Genomic DNA, 21,586 nt, shown 5'->3' with positions numbered 1-21,586 from the left:
CTGTGGCTATTTTGTTGCTGTTTGTTTGGACTTATTTGATACCATGAAATGGGAGGACTGACACAGTGCTGAGAATCAGCAGCAGAAACAGCACTCTGGTCACTATAAATCCAATTAGTGCCCCCCAGAGAAGGACCCAACTGAGTGATGTCTGAGCTGGGTGGAGCTATACGGTTGCCAACTTTCTAATCGCACAAAACTGAACACCCTTGCCCTGATCCTTCTCCAAGGCCCCCACCCCCTGCTCACTCCATCCCCCTTCCTCTGTCACCAGGGGGTTGGGGTGCAAGAGGGGGTAAGCCGGGCTCTGGCTAGGGGTGCAGGCTCTGGGGTGGGGTTGGGGATGAGGGGCTTGGGGTGCAGGAGGGGGCTCAGGGCTGGGACAGGGGGTTGTTGTGCAGGGGGGCATGTGGGGTGTGGGCTCCGGGAGGGAGTTTGGGTGTGGGAGGGGACTCAGGGCTGGGGCAGGGGGTTGGGGTACAGAAGGGGTTTCAAGGTGCAGGCTCTGGCCAGGCAGCGCTTACCTCAGGCAGCTCCCAGTCTGTGATGCAATAGGGCTAAGGCAGGCTCCCTGCCTGCCCTGGCTCTGCGTGGCTCCCGGAAGCAGCCAGCATATCCGGCTCCCAGGCAGAGAGGTCAGGGGGCTCTGTGCACTGCCCATGCCTGTAGGCGCCACCCCCACAGCCCCCAAAAACCAGATGCTTGGAGCTAAGGAGCTAATTAACCCATGAAGTGGAAAAGTTGAAAAGCACAGGAAGGAAGTGCAAAGTGTTGGATGAGAGAAAGAAAGTGAGAGAGGGAGAGAGGAAGGCAAAGGGGCTAGCAGAACCAAGATAAAAGGAGTTTTCTGTGTGGACAGATCTCTTTCCTCTGGCAAAAAGGGATGACGTTTATATGTTGTTGTAAATAGAATTGCTGCACAGGATTGTAAAGGGGTGGTGTTTGAGATAACACAAATTACATGTTGATGTTTAGAAACTGGAGGTATTAGAGTCATTTGTATGAGAAGTCAGAAGCAGAAGGTCATGCACTGTCACAAGGCCTTTGGCTGGAGAGCTAGACCACATCAAATCACTCAAACAGCCAGAGATGGAATTGAGACAAAAACTACCCTGCCAGCAGAGGGCAATTGCAGACAAGAGGAGAAACAATGGTTTGATATCAGAGAGGTAAGCCAGATCTCTGCTTTTTGGGTTGTATGTTAAAAAACGTTGAGTGGTATTGTATTTTATGTCTTATATCTTTTGTGTGATTGGATGATTTATGTAAGTATCCAGGAAAGCATGAATGGTGAATTTCAGATTGTATATTTGATTCTAAATTCACTTTTTATAAACTTCATTTTTGTGAGAATTCACACTAATATAATTCAAGAGATCGAATGTTCATTGGAAGTGAACATAAGAAATCAAATAAAAATTTGTGTACAATCAAATTGAAATTTGCTTTCAAATGAATATTTGTGCACAATTCGTTCTACTATTTGCTAAGCTCTATTTATGGCACATGCCTTAAAGAATTTCATTGTATCATTTGGGTAGAACATGGCTTTGGTTATTACTGACTGTCAGTCTATATTGGTGTGCACAGTTCTGGAAGTAATTTCAAAAGGTAACATGAACTCCTGTAAGAATATTGCTCAGTATAGGGATATTAGTCAGTTAATTGTCTCCTTCTATAAACTGTGATATAGACTGAAATCTCTTTGTATATTGTACGCATGTTTCTTTTCGTAGTCATTAAACATTAACAACCAACCTTGGATACCTAGGAAGATACAGGAACAAATGATTAAACAATCAAATTGTAAGCAACTAGAGGTGATTAGTAATAGCCATCATGGATTTGTCAAGATCGGTTCATGTCATAACAGCCTAATTTCCTTCTTTGACAAAGGTTACTGGCCTGGTAGATGATGGGAAGCTGTAGATGTGATATATCTTGATTTTAGTAAGGTGTTTGACACAATCTCACATGACATCCTCATAAGCAAATTAAAGAAATGTGATCTAGATGAAATTACTCTAAGGCAGGTACATAACTGGTTGAAAAAACATACTCAAAAAGTAATTATCAATAGTTCGCTGTCAAACTGGGAGAGCGTATCTAGTGGAGTCCCACAGGGGTCTGTCCGGGTTAGGTATTGTTCAAAATTTTTCATTGGATAATGGGGTGAAGGGTATACTTATAAAATTTGCAGCTGACAATCTGGGAGGGGTTGCAAGCACTTTGGAGGACATGATTTAAATTAGAAAGGACCTCAATAAATTAGAGAACTGGTCTGAAATCAACAAGATGAAATTTAATAAAGACAACTGCAAAATACTTCATTTAAGAAGGAAAAATCAAATGCACAGCTACAAAATGGGGAATTACTGGCTAGGTGGCAGTACTGCTGAAAAGGATTTGGGGGTTATAGTGGATCACAAATTGAATATAAAAAAGATGTGGACAAACTGGAGCAAGTCTGGAGGACAGCAACAAAAATGATAAAAGGTTTAGAAAACCTGACCTATGAGGAAAGGTTTAAAAACTGGGAATATTTATGTGAGGTTCTCTCGGGGTACAAAGGACTTGTTACACTTCTGCCTCCGGCATAAGGGAGGCTTTCCTGTGGTAGCTGGATGTCAGCTCCCTCAAGCTGCCAGCCCTTAGAATCATAGAATATCAGAGTTGGAAGGGACCTCTGGAGGTCATCTAGTCCAACCCCCTGCCCAGAGCAGGACCAATCCCAACTAAATCATCCCAGCCAGGGTTTTGTCAAGCCTGACCGTAAAAACTTCTAAGGAAGGGAATTCCACCACCTCCCTAGGTACTGCATTCCAGTGTTTCACCACCCTCCTAGTGAAAAAGTTTTTCCTAATATCCAACCTAAATCTCCCCCACTGCAACGTGAGACCATTACTCCTTGTCCTGTCCTCTTCTACCACTGAGAATAGTCTAGATCCATCCTCTTTGGATCCACCTTTCAGGTAGTTAAAAGCAGCTATCAAATCCCCCCTCATTCTTCTCTTCTGCAGACTAAACAATCCCAGTTCCCTCAGCCTCTCCTCATAAGTCATGTGTTCCAGACCCCTAATCATTTTTGTTGCCCTTCGCTGGACTCTCTCCAATTTATCCACATCCTTCTTGTAGTGTGGGGCCCAAAACTGGACACAGCACTCCAGATGAGGCCTCACCAATGTCGAATAGAGGGGAACGATCACGTCCCTCGATCTGCTGGCAATGCCGCTACTTACACACCCCAAAATGCCATTGGCCTTTTTGGCAACAAGGGCACACTGTTGACTCATATCCAGCTTCTCGTCCACTCTCACCCCTAGGTCCTTCTCTGCAGAACTGCTGCCTAGCCATTCGGTCCCTAGTCTGTAGCGGTGCATTGGATTCTTCTGTCCTAAGTGCAGGACTCTGCACTTGTCCTTGTTGAACCTCATCAGATTTCTTTTGGCCCAATCCTCCAATTTGTCTAGGGCCCTCTGTATCCTATCCCTACCCTCCAGCGTATCTACCACTCCTCCCAGTTTAGTGTCATCCGCAAACTTGCTGAGGGTGCAATCCACACCATCCTCCAGATCATTAATGAAGATATTGAACAAAACCGGCCCCAGGACCGACCCTTGGGGCACTCCGCTAGATACCAGCTGCCAACTAGACATGGAGCCATTGATCACTTCCCGTTGAGCCCGACAATCTAGCCAACTTTCTACCCACCTTGTAGTGCATCCATCCAGCCCATACTTCTTTAACTTGCTGACAAGAATACTGTGGGAGACCATGTCAAAAGCTTTGCTAAAGTCGAGGAATAAAACGTCCACTGCTTTCCCTTCATCCACAGAACCAGTTATCTCATCATAGAAGGCAATTAGATTAGTCAGGCATGACTTTCCCTTAATCTCTTAAACACTCTCCTCAGAGCTAAGCCAGCCCCTACTTTGCCTTGCAAGTTAACAACAGGTGTACCCCAGTCCCCAAGCCACTCTGAAAGCATCTCCCTGTAGTGTCCCTCCCCTGTCGCTGGACACGCACAGTAATTCCAGGTTCACTATTCCCAAGGGAACAGTATACACACACCAGCTTGTTTGATTCAACTGAGTATCAGCTCCAATAGGACAATACAACACTGTAATCTGATTATAGTAAAAACAAATATATATTTATTTAGAAAGGGAAAGATTTAAGAGATAGCGACCAAGAGTAATAAGAACAACAGGCTACAAATAAAACACAAGTATATCAGGCTTCTACTAGACTAAGACTTAATTTTAACCGGCTAACTTTGTCTAAAGCTAAACCGTTTCTTGCAGCATTTCAGCTAGGGTTATTCAAAATCCTATTTTCATGGGTATAACTGCAATGCCTGGTTACCCCCTCAAGTGCAGAGTAAAGAGGGGTCCTTGTGCCTTTCTCTTATACCCCAATATCCATTGTTTTTGTCCCCAGAGTCAGGATTACTCCCTGTCGTTTCCTTCCTGGCATGCAAGCCCCAAGGTCTTCCCATGGTCTTTCCATATTGCCGTGTGTTTCACGTCCCCACATTGACCTGTTTTTTCCTATTGATTTTCACATGTAAATGGGGCCTCCTTGGAGTTTATTTTACAATGCTTGATTTATATATGAACTGAGGCAGGTGATTGTCCTATATATAGGACACTGGAATCTAGTGCCTACATAGTGCTATCTTCTATAGGTATCTTTGGCAAGGGTGCTGGAGTCCTAACTGCCCACGAAGATCCTTATGATATTGAAGGTGGGAAAGACCCTGTTCCCAGTTGGAGATCTCCTCTCAGTGTCTTCCCCTTTCTTTCTTCTAGCTGGTGCCTTTCCCTACAGAGTAGAATTAAAAACCAAAATAGATATCTTATTAAAGGACAAGTCCTTATTTTTATTTATACATTACCAGTCTCACGATGTTCAGTCTCCATTGAAGCACAGTTGCCATCGGGCTGGATTCATGAATCTGAAGTTCTGGAAGTTTTCCCCATACACAGCTGATCTGTCAAAACTGGATTTCAGTTTGTCAAACAAAAATTCCATGTGCAGCATGGAGCTGCCTGTAATTCATAAAGTCCAAGTCAGAAGGGACCATTGTGACCATCTTATCTGACTTCCTGTACAGCACAGGCCACAGAACTTCCCCAAAATAGTTTGTAGAGCATATCTTTTAGAAAAACATCCAATCTTGATATAAAAATGGTCAGTAATGGAGAATCTACTGTGACCCTTGGTAAATTGTTCCAATGGTTAATTAATCACACCCTTAAAAATGTACATCTCCTTTCCAATTTGAATTTGTCTAGCTTTAACTTCCAGCTATTGAATCATGTTATACCTTGGTCTGCTAGAACGAAGAGCCCATTATTAAATATTTGTTTGCCATGTGGATACTTACAGATTGTGATCAAGTCACCCCTTAACCTTCCATTTATTAAACTAGATAGATAGACTCAAAGAACTCAGTTGGTATAAGGCATGTTTTCTAATCCTTTAATCATTCCGGTGGCTTTTTTCTGAACCCTCTCCAATTTATCAACATCTTACAGTCCTATTGGTCTTTTCCACCAGTTATTAGTTTTCATTCAAATCAGGGTGGTGCTACTAAAACTAGAAAGAAAGATAAAAAGCTCATCACATTGTGGTTACCTTCTAAAAACTCTTGAGCCAAATTTTAATACAGCACCAATAAAAATATGCTATTATTTCTTGCTGGTATGCAAAAGGAAGCTGTCTAATAGAACCAGTTTCCTGGCCATCAAAACGTTGACATAGTAATAGTCCCAGCTCTATACAAAAAGAAATTATTAATATTAGATGTTTAGATTTTTTTTTACTAAGAGGGGGTCTGCCAGCTCCCTAATGAATCATTTATTGAATTATGAAGAATATTCCATAAAACTGAAGAATAAAACTAAAATATTAAAAAGTTAAGTATAATTAATTACCAATTTATTTTCATGAACACATTATTTATTGTTTCACATGACATTAATCATGCCTGCAATATATTAATATGGGCTCAGTCCTTGAGTCCTCACTAATCAAGACTCCTAGTAACTTCAGCGGGAGTTTTGCTTAAGTAGGAACTGAAGGATTGTGGCCTTAAGAGCCACATACCTGTGCTGAAGAATAAAAGCATCAATAAAACTAGATATTAATTTTGCCAAGAAATTTCTTAATATGAAGATTACTGGTCTTCCATTCAGTAAACCTGTCAAAGGTAGTTTTTTAGCAGGATCTATTCTATGCAGATTGCAGTGCACACTTCAGTGTAGCCTAATCATTTTTATATTTTGTTCAATTATAAATGACAAACACTTACTGTATTTCATAGAGATTATCTGAACTTCAGCTATACTTTGGAACAGTTACTGTTAAACTGAATATAAAGTCCAGACAGAATTAGTTTCAGTGGGAAATATGCATCATTTCATTGCTGTTCTTCCTCTTGTCATGAAGAGTGAAAGATCTCTTCCAGACTTGTATTCACAGTCACAGTTCTTGCAGTGAATGCCCTTGAACTGAGAGCTCTTAGAACATTCACTCCCTTTCTGCATATACTTAATTTGGTTATTACTACACCTGCAGTGAAAATGCTTTTGGAGACACAATAAATGTCTATCAGTCAGCTGACTTCAGTCTGTCTCAAGGTTTTATTTTCAGATATGTAAACCAATGCTGAGAAGCGGGACCACTAAGCCTTTCATTCTTCTGTCATCTTACTAACTCATCACAGAGAAGTACTTCTCAGCTTTCACTGAACCCATTGTATTATTAATCCACTGCAGCTCAGGAAAGTAACACCATGGCTTAATTATAAGAGCAGTGAATATAAACTGACTTCAGAGAGGAGCTAAAATCTTTCTCTCTCCACTGGAGAATCGTGTGCTGAATGATGTGCAGCAAAAATCTCCTATAGCTGTCTTGGGTGAAATGTTAGCACGAACTACTGCACACAGGGTAAGGTTCAGATCTTAATTTCATCTGTGTAACTCCAATGGCATTCGTCTTGATTTACATCTGTGTAACTGAGGTCATGTCTATACCACAAACTTTGGTCAATGCAATTTATGTCAGCATACAGCTGCTGAAGTTTGTATATCGCTCATGTGCGTGCTTACTTGGCTGCTTGAGTCAGCACTGTGCTTACTCATCAGGAGAGCTTGTGTCAATGCAAAATGCTGTGCCCCACAGGCAGGTATCTCAGTGTGCCAAGAACCACCGAGAAATTTTGGAAAATTTTTGCCTTGTATTGTGGGATAGAAAGGACTTGTCCAGGGATCTCTGTGAGCTAGCTGTGAAGTTCCCAGCATGCATCTTTTCCCATCCCATCATGCCATCCATAGTCCATAAAAATCCCACAAAGCCTATGTGGCACTTTTTGGAGTTCATCATCTCTGATAGGCATTGAGCCAGCAGAGCTCTGCACTATTTTTGTGAAAGTTGCAAATACAGGATGCACAATTCTCCTGTATTTGTAGAGCTTGTAGGAAGTACAGCAACAAGGAGGACAAAATGATTTCTTCAAGGACAATTTGTTGAGGGACATAGCAAAAACCCATTCAAGCTTGTTGCTGGCATTTACACATGATCTATGAGGAACAATTGAAAAAAATTGGGTTTGCTTAGTCTGGAGAAGAGAAGAATGAGGGCGACGTGAAAATAGTTTAAGTACTTTAAAGGCTGTTATGATGAGGAGGGTAAAAAATTGTTCTCCTTAACCTCTGAGGATAGGAGAAGAAGCAATGGGCTTAAATTGCAGCAAGGCAGGTTTAGGTTGGACATTAGGAAAAACCTTCCTAACTGTCAGGGTGGTTAAGCACTGGAACAAATTGCTTAGGGAGGTTGGGGAATCTCTGTCATTGGAGGTTTTAAAGAACAGGTTAGATAAATACCTGTCAGGAATGGTCTAGTTGTTATGTAGTCCTGCCTTGCGTGCAGGGGACTGGACTAGATGAATTATTAAGGTCCCTCCCAGTGCTACACTTCTATGATTCAAAGAGCAGCTGCAGAGGTGGAGCACCACTTCTAGACCTGAGAAATGAGCACTGACTGTTGGTGGGATTACACTGTAACGCAGGCTTGGGATGATGAGCAGTGGCTGCTAATGTAAAAGGCCATATTCCTGGATCTGTGTGCGAGTTCACCCCAGCCTTCCAGCACAGGGACACCAGAATGAGAGCTGCATTGACAGTGGAGAAGTGAGTGGCAATCACATTCTGGAAACTTGCAACACCAGATTGCTACTAGTCAATGGGAAATCATTTTGCTGTTGAAAAGTCCACTATGGGAGCCATTGTCATGGATGTATGTAGGGCCATTTATCATCTCCTGCTATGCAGTACTGTGACTCAGAAATGTGCAGGACATAGTGAATGGATTTGCAGCAATGGGGTTCCCGAACTGTCACTGGGTGATAGATGGCACACACATCCCTATTTTGGCACCAGACCACCTTGCCACAGAGTACATCAACAGAATGGCCTATTTTCTATGGTTATGCAAGCGCTGGTGAATCGCCGAGGACACTTCACTGACATCAGTGTGGGTTATTGAGGGACGGTTCATGACACTCACATCTTTAAGATCATAGGACTGTTCAGAGAGCTGCAAGCTGGGATATTCTTTTCTGACCAGTTGATTGCCATTGGCAATACTGAAATGCCATTAGAGATGCTCAGCCACCGAGCCTACCCCTAACTTCTCTGGCTCATGTACACCTTGACAGCACCAAGGAAAGATTCAACTACTGGCTCAGGAGGTGCAGAAAGACAGTTGAACGTGCTTTTGGTAAATTGAAGGGATGCTGGTGATGTTTACTCACTAGATTGGATCTCAGGTGTATTGGTGCTGGGGGTGGGAATATAAATAATGTGGAAGTGCCGCTCCCTGGAGAGTCTGAGAGGTTTCTGGGCATCAGAGGATGGGGACAGAGCCTGCCCTGTTACACTCCCTTCCCTTATTCCCATAACTTTTAATTAGACATGCTTATAGATGCTTCAACTTTGAAGGGCCTCAGCACAAAGCCTCTCTCCAGCCCCAGCCATGGTGAGTATAGCCTGCCGGGGCAGGGGTCTGTGTATGAAGGAATTTTGGTTGCATGAAACAATAGCATTTTGGCTCCTATTCCATGAGTACAAATACAAGGCAATTGCACTAAATAATGGCACAGGCGGTGGTGGTTTTAGCTGATTATTTCACTTCTGAGGGTAACAAGGCACAGGGAGCTCAGCTGCTACTGGCATCATGAAGCTGACTCAGCTGATATGCCACTGGACCCTTTACTGCAATGGCGCCAGCTAAACTTATAGTGGAATGGCCTGGGAAAATGATCTCTGGGGGGGGAGGAAGAAATAAGGCAGCCATCCTAAGGAGAGGATTGCAGAGTACTTCCATGAAAGTTTCATCAAGATCTCTCAGGAGGATGTATGGGACATCCCTATGCACATAAACAAATTGCTCTTTATGACTCCCACCCACGTTACCCAACAGGGAAATAAAAAGCACTACCTGTTTGTTGTCCCTTTACCATGGGTGGACCCCAGACCCCAAGCCGCCCTGCAGGAAAAGCTCTTCTTCTCTTCCGGAAGAAGAGCCTGAGCTTTTGATATGCGCCAGGCAGGTTCCAGGGCAGCTGAGGAGGCGGTATGCGTTACCTGCAACTGGCGTCTGGCAGCTGAAGCTGCACCAGGGCAGGCTCCGGCCTATTATACCCACCGCACATGCGCTCTATCTTTTTTGCAAATAAATCAATGAAGTCTTGTTATCTTGGGGATTGTGATGGAATGCTAAAACTGTATTTGGAAGTTCTATAGCCAGTCCTTATCTGGCACAGAAGCCTGACCTGCTAGTAGCAGCACTGCAATCTACCGTGTACCAGGAGTACCTGACTGGAGGGAGGGGAGAGGCTAGGTGCCATTTTTAAATGGAAGCATTGAAAGAAAAATGCATGCTCAGCTGGCAGTATGGGCTAGAATGTGGTGGAGTGGGTAATAGGTCTGGGCTAATGGCATGGCTGGAGTCCCCAGTGTGTCTCCCCACCCTCCTCCTCGCTGTTCATGGCAGGGATCTCTGCCTCAGTTTCTTCCAAGGTATCCGTGGTGGTCTGAAGAGTGTTGGACTAGGAAAAACTTTTTCACTAGGAGGATGGTGAAACACTGGAATGTGTTACCTAGGGAGGTGGTGGAATCTCCTTCCTTAGATATTTTTAAGGTCAGGCTTGACAAAGCCCTGGCTGGGATGATTTAGTTGGGGATTGTTCCTGCTTTGAGCAGGGGGTTGGACTAGATGACCTCCTGAGGTCCCTTCCAACCCTGATATTCTATGGTCTCTGCCAAGTACGGCATACAGCTCATAAAAGTGGCAGGTCCGTGGCTCAGCATCAGATTAATTGTTGGCCTCCCTGGCCATGTGGTATGCCTGGTGCAGTTCCTTCATTTTCATGCAGTACTTCTGCTAATTCCTGTCATACCCCTTTGCCTGCATCCCCTGTGCAATCTTTTTATAAGTGTCCATGTTTCTCCGTCTGGTCTGTAGCTGTGCTTGCACAACCTCTTCTACCCACAGGCTGAGGAGATCCAGTATCTCCTGTCTACTCCAGGCAGGAGTCCCTCTAGTTCATGGAACTCGCTTGGTCAGTGGGGCAGTTGCACATGACAAGGGAGAGCTGTAGGTGTGATCACTGAAGTGGGAAATAAGGAAGAGACATTTCAAAAATACACAGACCGCTTTAAAGAGAGGGGTGGCTTTCAGTCTCTGTGACCCCTGAGCAATGAAGTTTACAATTGTGACCAGAGTGGTCACTGCCTCAGGGAATGGGGCATTATGGGACAGCTGGTGGAGGACTGCTAGGGTCTACACAGCCCACACAGTGTCTACATGTGCACTGCATTGACCTCAGTAGGTCAACCATGGCTCCACGCTATTTTGGGGAGGTGGTTTTACTGCATTACCATAATGGGGCACTTATGTCTACTGAAGACAAATTTGAGTGTAGACACATACACAAATAGCTTGATGCAAGGCAACTTTTGTTGACCTAACTTTGTAATGTAGACCAGGTCTGGGGTCAGAATCTAGCCCACTGCACTGCTGCTGAGACTTGATTTAAGAAACCAAGTTCTGTTAATCTGATCTCATTTATATGGAAAAAGTAGGTCTTCTGAAAAGTGTATCTACTTAGTTCAAATATATTTTAACACTTCCCTTTTACTTTTCATAAGAGGATCTCAAAGTACTGCAAATATTTTAAAAGTCCCACAATCCCCTTGTGAGGTAGGTAAGGGATATAAAGATCTATCATTGGAGTGGATTGGCAAACACTGTATACCTAATTAGGCCAGAAACTGAAGAAAAACATACCTAATTGTTTCTGCATAAAATTCCCATACAGTAGAGAATGTAATTGGAATTTGGCTAGGATATTGGGGCTAACATCCCACTCCTGCAGAAAAAGAACAGGATTTTTTGTATATGACCGCAAGTGGCCATATTAGCTGTTTTATGTCTCTCTAGAAAGGTGTTTCCAGTAGCACAGTTATCTACTCCCAAGCAAACCCTGGTCCAAATTCAGTTTAACAGATACAGTTTGAAAACAGTATTCAGTAAGTCATCTCAATTCACCTTTAACCCAGCTGGAAACTGAATCTGGTAAAGAACATGCCAGACCATGTATTAAGCAGAGTATTGTAAAAGGAGTTTATTTGCTACTGACTGGGTGAGTGGGTGTTCCTTGGCACACAAACCTATGAGGGTTTCAGAGTAACAGCCGTGTTAGTCTGTATTCACAAAAAGAAAAGGAGTACTTGTGGCACCTTAGAGACTAACCAATTTATTTGAGAATAAACTTTCGTGGGCTACAGCTCACTTCATCGGATGCATACCGTGGAAAGTGTAGAAGATTTTTATACACACAAAGCATGAAAAAATACCTCCCCCCACCCCACTCTCCTGCTGGTAATAGCTTATCTAAAGTGATCACTCTCCTTACAATGTGTATGATAATCAAGGTGGGCCGTCACCTTCAGCCCCCAACTAAAACCCCTCCAACGCATTATTAAGGATTTACAACCTATCCTGAAGGATGACCCAACACTCTCACAAATCTTGGGAGACAGGCCAGTCCTTGCCTACAGACAGCCCCCCAACCTGAAGCAAATACTCACCAGCAACCACATACCACACAACAGAACCACTAACCCAGGAACCTATCCTTGCAACGAAGCCCGTTGCCAACTGTGCCCACATATCTATTCAGGGGATGCCATTACAGGGCCTAATAACATCAGCCACACTATCAGAGGCTCGTTCACCTGCACATCCACCAACGTGATATATGCCATCATGTGCCACCAATGCCCCTCTGCCATGTACATTGGTCAAACTGGACAGTCTCTATGTAAAAGAATAAATGGACACAAATCAGATGTCAAGAATTATAACATTCATAAACCAGTCGGAGAACACTTCAATCTCTGGTCACGTGATTACAGACATGAAAGTTGCGATATTACAACAAAAAAACTTGAAATCCAGACTCCAGTGAGAAACTGTTGAATTGGAATTCATTTGCAAATTGGATACAATTAACTTAGGCTTGAATAGAGACTGGGAGTGGCTAAGTCATTATGCAAGGAAACCTACACCCCCCCCCAGACGTTCTTGTTAAACCCTGGATTTGTGCTGGAAATGGCCCACCTTAATTATCATACACATTGTAAGGAGAGTGATCACTTTAGATAAGCTATTACCAGCAGGAGAGTGGGGTGGGGGGGGGAGGTATTTTTTCATGCTTTGTGTGTATAGAAAGATCTTCTACACTTTCCACAGTATGCATCCGATGAAGTGAGCTGTAGCTCATGAAAGTTTATTCTCAAATAAATTGGTTCGTCTCTAAGGTGCCACAAGTACTCCTTTTCTTTTTGCGAAACCTATGAGGGTGGCTCCTCCCATGTGGCAATGACTCCAGTCTCAGGACATAAGTCTGAGAGGACGTTCTGGGTCTCGGGGGGGGGTGGGGGTGGGTGTTATTCCTGCTTCAGGGAAAAGTGAAACTGTTTGTAACACCAACTGGGGAGCTACCTCTGTATTCTCTTCCAGTAATAAATAGATGTGTTTCTGTTTAACTGAGCTCATCCTGCATCATTGTTCCATTATTACTCTGCCTGGCAGTGCTGACCCAACAACCAGTAGATGGTGAAGTTGCCTAACAATATTTTTTCATGAGCAGAGGATATTGGTGTTCCATGATCTTCATTGGCTGTGCATTGTTTTGAGTTTAAGGTGTTAGTTTACCTATAAACATCTACCTGGCCTGGGATCAGTGTATTTAAGAAACTACTCCTCTCCTTATTTGACATTGCCATGAGTTATGATTATCAGAGGTACTCAGACTAGAATCCCCTTAGAATGCAAGAGAGGGGTCTGCCGGAAGGGAATTCTCTGAGGACTCCTTGGCTCTGGAAGTCTTTCACCACTAAGGTCTCAAATAGTTGAGGCAGGATAGACCATCAATTTTCTGGGGAAAGCTTTGGAAAAACTGAGTTAATGGGTGGAATGGGATATATTTTATTGCTTTGAATTACTGGCTGGTTAAGTTAATTTTGTTTGGTTGTATGTGGGCTGTACTATGCTGCTGAAGGGTTATTCCAGAATGGACTGGTATTTTAAACAATTGTTAGGATCCCTAGAGCTATGGATAGGAATCTTTCCTTTGTTCTTTAATTGAAATAAATGAAATGTATGAGGTTTTGGAAGCTCCTTCATGGGAGGTTTTAAAAAGAAGGCTGGATCGCCATCTGTCTTGGATGGCTTAAACACAACAAATCCTCATCTTGGCAGGGGGTTAGACTGGATGACCCTTGTGGTCCCTTCTAACCCTATGAGTCTATGAAATGAGACCAACAGAAACAATAAAACTGGAGCTGAATCATAAATAGCATTATCTGGTTTATAAACTGAACAGACAGGTTTTACTATTGAAATAGTTTCCATGCTTATAATAAGAATCATAAGGCATTCTAAAATGAGATAAATAACTGAGAAGTAAACAGCTCCTAGTTCATTACTGTCTGAAATTGAGCCAAATATTTTGTTTCTCATCCCACTCATTAAAAATTAATCTAAACTTTAAATTCAGTTTATTTTTTTAAGTGAGTAAATGGAAGAACACAAGACAAAGTAACAGGCTCTCCAGAGGAGGCAGTTGATGTCTGAAAGCTGGTAGGCAAAGCTGATATGAAGGTATGATCAGAAACCTCTGATGGAAATAGATAAAGATAACACTGTTTCTTACTCAAAACAGGGAAAGCAAAGCTTAACCTAAGGAGCCTTCAAAGGAGGACTTGGCTTTGATTCTTTACATTGGGGCAGAATTGTCTCACATGGTTGGTTCAGTAACATGGCTATGGTGTGACAGTACCATAGTTTTCCCTCAGTATTTATGTCCAAAAACAAATAGGTAAACATGATGCCACTTCCACCTGTGAGTGCTAACATGGCTTCCTTCTGTCACACCCACACCGCACGGTTACCTAAACCACTGGTGCCGACTTTCTGATTTCCCTCGAGGTGCTCGACCCCTGCGCCGCCTCAGGTCCCACCCCCACTCCACCTCTCCCCCCAAGGCTCCACCCACACTCTGCCTCTTCATGACCGCTGAACAGCTGATCAGTGGTGGGAAGTGTTGGGGGTGGGAGGGGGAGGAGCTGATCAGTGGGGCCTATGACCTAATCATATTATGGGGATGCTTCATCTTCCTCTGACATATATGGTGTAGGCCACTGCTAGATGCAGGACTGGGACTAGTTGGACTAGCGATCTCATCAACACTTCCCATGTTTTGTGCTGCACTGACCTCCATATAACTTCCCTCAAGGAGAACAAGATTGTGACTACGTCTGGGCTGCACCACTACCACCTTCCTCCCTGAAACATTATGGCTATGTTTTGTGTAGTGAAGTGGTCATCCAGGGATTAACTGGGTTACTCAGAGTATTATAGGCTGGAGCCATGCTCTAGCCCTCCCTTATTTCCTGTTTAGTTAGTGTGTGTTTTCCCCCCACTACGTACATATGTGAATAAAACAGCATGTTTCCAGCCTGCAATACTGTGAGTAACGATAACGTATGTTTCTTGTTTACTGAGTGGTCCATTTACAAAACTGGCAATGAGGGAAAAGCAGACAAATGGCAACGGATGGGGAAATTGCAGAGTTTATTGCAGAAAATGAGGATTGGCAGCAATATTCTGAAAGATTGGGTCACTATTGTATTGCAAATGAGATTATAGATCAGGACAAAGAGAAAGCACTTTTCCTCAGGGCCTGTGGCAATAAAATCTTCTCCTTCTTAAAGGGTTTGTTTGGGTTGTTACAACGCCAAAACCAGGTGAGAAAAGATTAGAAGGCCTACAAAAGATCCTAACAGAGCACTATATACCAAAGTAGAGCATTATTATGAAATGTTTCAAGTTGCAAAGTAGAATAAGGAGGCTAAGTGAAAGTACCCACATTTGTGATGGAGCTAAAAAAATTAACAGAATTGCTCATTTGGAAATGTCTTAGTGGATGTGCTGTGGGACAGATGTGTGTGATATTAACAGTGAGAGAATTCAAAGACAGTTGCTGGCAGAGGGGAAGGTAACCTGGCCCAGAGCCATAGAATTAGCAACAGCAATGGAAGCAGCAGAGGAAGAACTTCCAAGATTCGGTATTAGAATGCGGGACAAATCACAAAGACTCAGTAAACAAACTGCAGAGCCGGGGGCAAGGGACTCAGGCTGCAGTGGTGTATTTCTGCTGTGGAGAAGCTGCTTTTGCATCCCTTTGTACATTTAAAAATGGCCTGGTGGCATGAATGCCTCAAGATTGGACACTTAGCCAGAAAATGCAAAATCAAACAGCATCTCAAGCCCAGGAAGGCACACCCCAACAGAGCAGAGGAAAAGGAAGAAAGCAGAGGGCATTTTACCTTGAGGGGGATGAAGATTCAGAAGATGAGATGCTGTTGAAAGGAGACATACTAAAAGGGAAGAAAATACAGCAGAATTTAAGAGTTACAAACATGTTGGGAATGGAGGTTGTTCATAACTCTGAAATGTTTTTGCAACTCTGAACAAAACATTATGATTGGTCTTTCAAAAGTTTACAACTGAACATTGATTTAATACATCCTTTAAACTTGGCTATGGAGAAGAAAAATGTTGGTTTTAACCATCTTAATTTAAATTAAACAAGAATAGAAATAATTCTCTTACCCTGTCAAATCTTTTTTAAACTTTCTTTATTTTTTAGTAGTTTACATTTAACACAGTAATATACTTTATTTGTTAATATTTTGTCTCTACTGCTGCCTGAGTGCATATTTCCAGTTCCAAATGATGTGTGTGGTTGACCGATTAGTTTGTAACTCTGGTGTTTGTAACTCGAGGTTCTAGTGTAGGACCTTTTGAAGTAATGGTAGACAAACACCAGTTAGGGAAGGTCTAGATCAGGGATCGGCAACCTTTGGCACGCAGCCTGTCAGGGAAATCTGCCGGTGGGCCAGGACAGTTTGTTTACCTGCAGCGTCCGCAGGTTCGGCCGATCGCAGCTTCCACTGGCCGCGGTTCACAGTTCCAGGCCAATGGGGGCTGTGGGAAGCGGCGTGGGCCGAGGGATGTGCTGACCACTGCTTCCCACAGCCCCCATTAGCTTGGAATGGCGAACTGCGGCCAGTGGGAGCTGTGATCAGCCAAACCAGCAGACGCTGCAGTTAAACAAACCATCCTGGCACGCCAGTGGATTTCCCTGATGGGCCGCATGCCAAAGGTTGCCGATCCCTGGTCTAGATAATTCTTACTTCAGCCTCAGTGCAGGGGACTGGACTAGATGCCTTACCAAGGTCCCTTACAGGAGAGTGTAACAGCCAGGATTAATATCCAGGATAGGGTCAAGCAAAAATATTTTAAAGCAAGACCAGTTCCTTATACCCGCTGAGAAAAGTTTGAGTGTGAGTTAGAGAAGCTAGAAAAGGAGAGCATCATTTCACCAATGCAATTTTATTAATAGGCCACACCTATAGTATCCGTGATTAAACCAGACAAGACCATCCGTATCTGTGGGGATTATAAAATGACAGTGAATCAGTTCTCCAAGTTAAACTATTACTCCATTCCACAGATGGTCTTGCTGGCAGCATTAGGTAGAGGTCAAATATTTAGTAAGCTGGACATGTAGGCATACCAGCAGATGAGTCTGGAGGTGAACTGTAAGAAATTTACCACCATAAACACTCACCAGTACAATAGATTGACAATATTCCATATGGCAACACCTGGAATTTTCCAGAGGGCCTTAGAAAATTTGCTGAAAGGTATCCTGTCTGTGGTAGTGAGAATTGATGACATTGTCATCACAAGCAAAAGTGATGCTGAACATGTCAACACTTCAACGACTGAAGACAGCATGGCTTCACTTAAAACACAGTAAATGCTGTTTTGTGAGACCGCAAGTGGGCTGTCTGGTCTACAAGATAGACAAGGAGGGGATTCACTCTCAGGCAGACAAGGTCATGGCAATTGACCAGGCCCCAACCCCTCAGAACACAACTAAGCTTCAAGCATATTTAGGTATATTAAATTATCACAGGCTTCTCCCAAACATTTCAGCCCTCTCCGAGTCCCTGCATCACCTCTTTAGGGAAAGACGAGAGCTTTCCAGGAATCTAAAAAGCTACTTAAGTCCAAGGAGCTCCTGGTTCATTTTGACTTGGGCAAAGAATTAATCCTGTCACGTGATGCTTCAGCATAGGGCTTGGGGGAGTTTTTTCACATAAAATGAGGGATGCTGGAGAACAGCCAACTGGATATATCTCCAGGGCACTGACTAAAGCTGAATGGTGTTATTCTCAGTTAGAGAAAGAAAGTCTAGCTATTATTTTTGGAATAAAAATATTCTATCAATGCCTATATGGGAAGCCTCTTACCATTCTGACAGACCACCAGGCATTTGTGGGACTCTTCAATGAAAACAAGCATGTGCTATCCATAGCAGCTGCTTGGCTACAGTGTTGGTCTGTGACATTAGCCAGTTATGAGTACAGAATAGCCTATAAGGCAGGACATCAGCATGTCAACACAGATTCCCTCAGTTGATCTCTGGTACCAGAACAATCTGGTGCTACAGCACTCCCACAAGAGATTGCATTATTCACAAAACATCTTGACCAGACACCAATAAAGGCTTCCCAGATAAGGACCCTGTACTGTCCCGGGTGCAGCAGCACAAACTGCAAAGCTGGCTAAATCAGTGTAAGGGGGAAGAGTTCTGCCCACTCAGGACAGGAGTACAAGTACTGAGCATAGAGAATGGCTGCCTATTATGGGTTACAAGAGTAGTTCTTCCCCCAGAAGGATGAGATATTGTCCTGACAGAGTTATATGAAGCAAATGGTGGCATTTCCACACAAAATCTTTGGTTTGGAGGTATGTATGGTGGCCAAACAGGACATGGAAAAAATCAAACGGATGTCACCAATGTCAGGTACCCAACAGACCCTGGTGCTGGCACCTCTTCACCCCTGGAAATGACTTGGAAACCCATGGTCCAACATACATATAAACTTGCAGGCCCATACATGGCAAAAAGATTTCTAATTATAAAGGATACACATTAAAAATGGTTAGAAGTCCATGTGATGATCTCAACGACCTCTACAACTACCTCTGAAAAGCTTAGACAGATTTATGCCATACACAGACTAGTGGTTGTACTTGTCCCAGACAATGGACCAAATTTTACGGGCATGGAGTTTAAAGACTTCTGACCAAAAATAGGATTAAGCATATTTCCCCATATCATCCAGTTTCCAATCGCCTAGCAGAGAGAATTCTGAGAGCTTTTAAAGGGGACAAAAAAGACGATTAATGAGAGCTTGGAAATGAAGAACTGTATTCTAGATTTCCTTTGAAATACAGAACCTCTCCTCTAACTATGACGACTGTGAGCCCAGCCCAGCTGTTGATGGGAAAGAGGAAAAGAACTCATTTAGACTTAACACTTACCTCTCTGTGCTAGGATGGATTAAGGAAGCAGGCTTTTCTAAACAAAACCATGACTATGGTGCTACAAACAGTTGTGTCCAAACGATCCTTTTGGATGACACCATGCTAAGAGCTCGAGTGGATGACTGATGAGAGGGTAAATGTCAACTGATCTTTGGTCTGTGTCTGTTTGCAGCCCCCTTCTAAAATATTAATTAGAAAAACCCAAAATGAAATGCCAAAAGGACATATTTCTGGGACTTGTGACTCCTTTGAGAAAAATTCAAAGCAGAGTTAATTAGTTCCCCAATGAACATTTGAAAAGGCTTGTGACACAGTAAGACAGCGGGGTCTTGGCTACCCTGAGACCCTCTATGAGGGACTTTTGTACCGGAAGGCCTCAGGGTAACCAAGACCCTGCTTTGAGGGACTTTTGACAGATCAGGTACTTGACAGGGGAAAAGAGGAGAAGTCTCCATCTAGGACTGGTAGCTATACCTGCTTTGTTTGCCAATCAGGATACTGTGTAAGGCCAACATAGTTACTGAGAATTTATGCTTGTGGAATTGAGGCTCATTAGGGAGACATATTATATAACCTTTTGCTGCTTGTGTGATTCTTTCCCAAATAAATTGCCATGCATTGAGCAAATTGAATCTGAATTTTCACTGGTACCGGTAACAATCTGCCCAGCTACAGACCATTAACGATCCATCTCAGCACCCTGTATCTACAGGATTTGTAACTGCTATGAAGAACACCATGTAAATCTTAATCACTTTGCATTTTGCCTAAGAAGTCCTCTACTGACTTATGTGCTTAAACTAAGAAGAGAACTGCAGCAACGCAATGACTCACCGGTGCGGTGCCTCCTGTCGATCATCCAGGGAATTAGCTCTGCCGCCCCAGAGCACCCTCTGCAGGCCAGTGTCTCACCTGCCACTGGTCCTCATGTTCCTCCCAGACCCCAGTTCCCCTCTACAGCAGGGTTCTGCCCCCTGCAGTAACCCCACAACTCTGGGTCTCCCCTCCCCAGGGAATCCCCAACCCTCTATCCCCACCTCACCTCAGTCTATGACTGCTGCCAGTCACCATCTAGCCCCTGCTCACTGGGGCAGACTGCAGTGTATAAGCCATTCATCGCTGGCAAAGGGGGGTTTGGACCTGCTGCCTTTGCCTAGCCTCTGCGCTGCAGCCTCTGCGACCCCAGTAGCTGGTTTGGCCTTTGACAAGGCCTGCAGCCCAGGGAGTTGCCAGGCAGGAGCTCCCCTGCTTCTCTCACCTTTCCCCAGCCCTGCTCAGTTGCCTGCACCCTCAGGTCCCAGGCAGCTAGGTCCTTCTTCCTCTGAAGCTAGAGGGAGAGTCCTAAACCAGCTCCTCCCTGAGCTCTTATAACAGGGCTAGGTGTGGCCTGATTGGGGCGTAGACCAGCTGTGACTGTTTCCCCCAATCAGCCTAGCCTTTGCTCGCAGCCCCAGCCCTCTCCCAAGGCTGGCTTTAACCCTTTCAGGGCTGGAGCAGGTGACCACCCCACTACAAGAACATTTTATAAATTGCTTGAAGGATTTTGAAAAATATATACTGGTGGACATTAATCCTGGGTAAAAGCTCACATATGTTTCCTATTACTGTTCTGAGAATGAATTCTCATCTTTGTTATATAGCTCATCAAACAAAAGGGTCCAGTGCTTTAGATTTAATGTTAGACAGATGTGGAAATGTTAAAGTACCTCTTAGAATTCTGCATGTTAGGTAAAATATTTGCTTCGTAGTCTGTGGTGCACATTGTACAGAATCTTCATCCAGAAAAATACAAAATACCATTTATAAGCCCATAATATTCCAGAACCAAAGACTGCATTGTACGTGCTCAGCCAAAGGCAAGTGAGGAGGCCAGAGATGCACCGAGGCAGGTGAAACTTCAGTTCTTCATTATGAGTTCGATACTGCAAGGTGGTGGTGAGCACTCTGGCCCCAATCCAGCAAAGCACTTAGGCAGGGAAAGTCAATGGGATTCGGTGCTTAACTTCCTTAAGCCTATTTGAAAATCTTAGCCTCAAGCATTGCCTTCAAGTGGGACTATTTGTATGCCTGGGTTAAGCATGGGCTTAAGTGCTTTGCTGGATTAGGGCCAGAGTGCTCATCACCTTGCAGAACGAGACCCTGTGGGCCAGAGTCCACCACCCTTATTCACCATAAGTACTTCTGTACTCTGCAAGCGGTTTCCTGGAGATGAAGGAACCACTTGGGCTTAGCAGAGGTGGCAATGCTGACCCTAAGATAGGGAGAGAGTAGTGGATCACTCTGTAAGAAAAATAGGGAGTCTGGAATGCCAGATGAGAGGAGTCATGGATGCAAGAAATATCCAAGTACAGGAGGCACCCCATCTCACAGTGATAGGTGCATACAGTCCTCCATCATAGCTGCCAAACCCTTCCACAACCTCTAGTTTTTCAGCTTCTAAAGCCCTCTCATACTTTTAGGACAAAGACTTCATCTCAGTCTTCTGACAATCTCAACTAACCTTTGCCACACTGATATGCCCTTAGACCTCACAGTGACTTTTCCTGTT

The 21,586-nt window shown here is 43.7% G+C and overlaps 1 long non-coding RNA gene across 1 annotated transcript; it reads right to left on the bottom strand.

Annotated features, from left to right (window-relative positions):
• Window positions 1-4,131: 4,131 nt before the first annotated feature.
• Window positions 4,132-20,354, bottom strand: LOC122462313. The gene is made up of 2 exons (XR_006284794.1): window positions 20,297-20,354; window positions 4,132-4,824 (listed from the first exon to the last, which is right to left on the bottom strand). It is a non-coding gene; the product is annotated as an uncharacterized LOC122462313 (long non-coding RNA).
• Window positions 20,355-21,586: the final 1,232 nt, after the last annotated feature.

Source organism: Chelonia mydas, chromosome 1 (genome assembly GCF_015237465.2).
Source record: "Chelonia mydas isolate rCheMyd1 chromosome 1, rCheMyd1.pri.v2, whole genome shotgun sequence".
NCBI lineage: Eukaryota > Metazoa > Chordata > Testudines > Cheloniidae > Chelonia > Chelonia mydas.
Note: the sequence above shows the minus strand (reverse complement) of the source record. Positions and strands in the feature narration are given on the sequence as shown.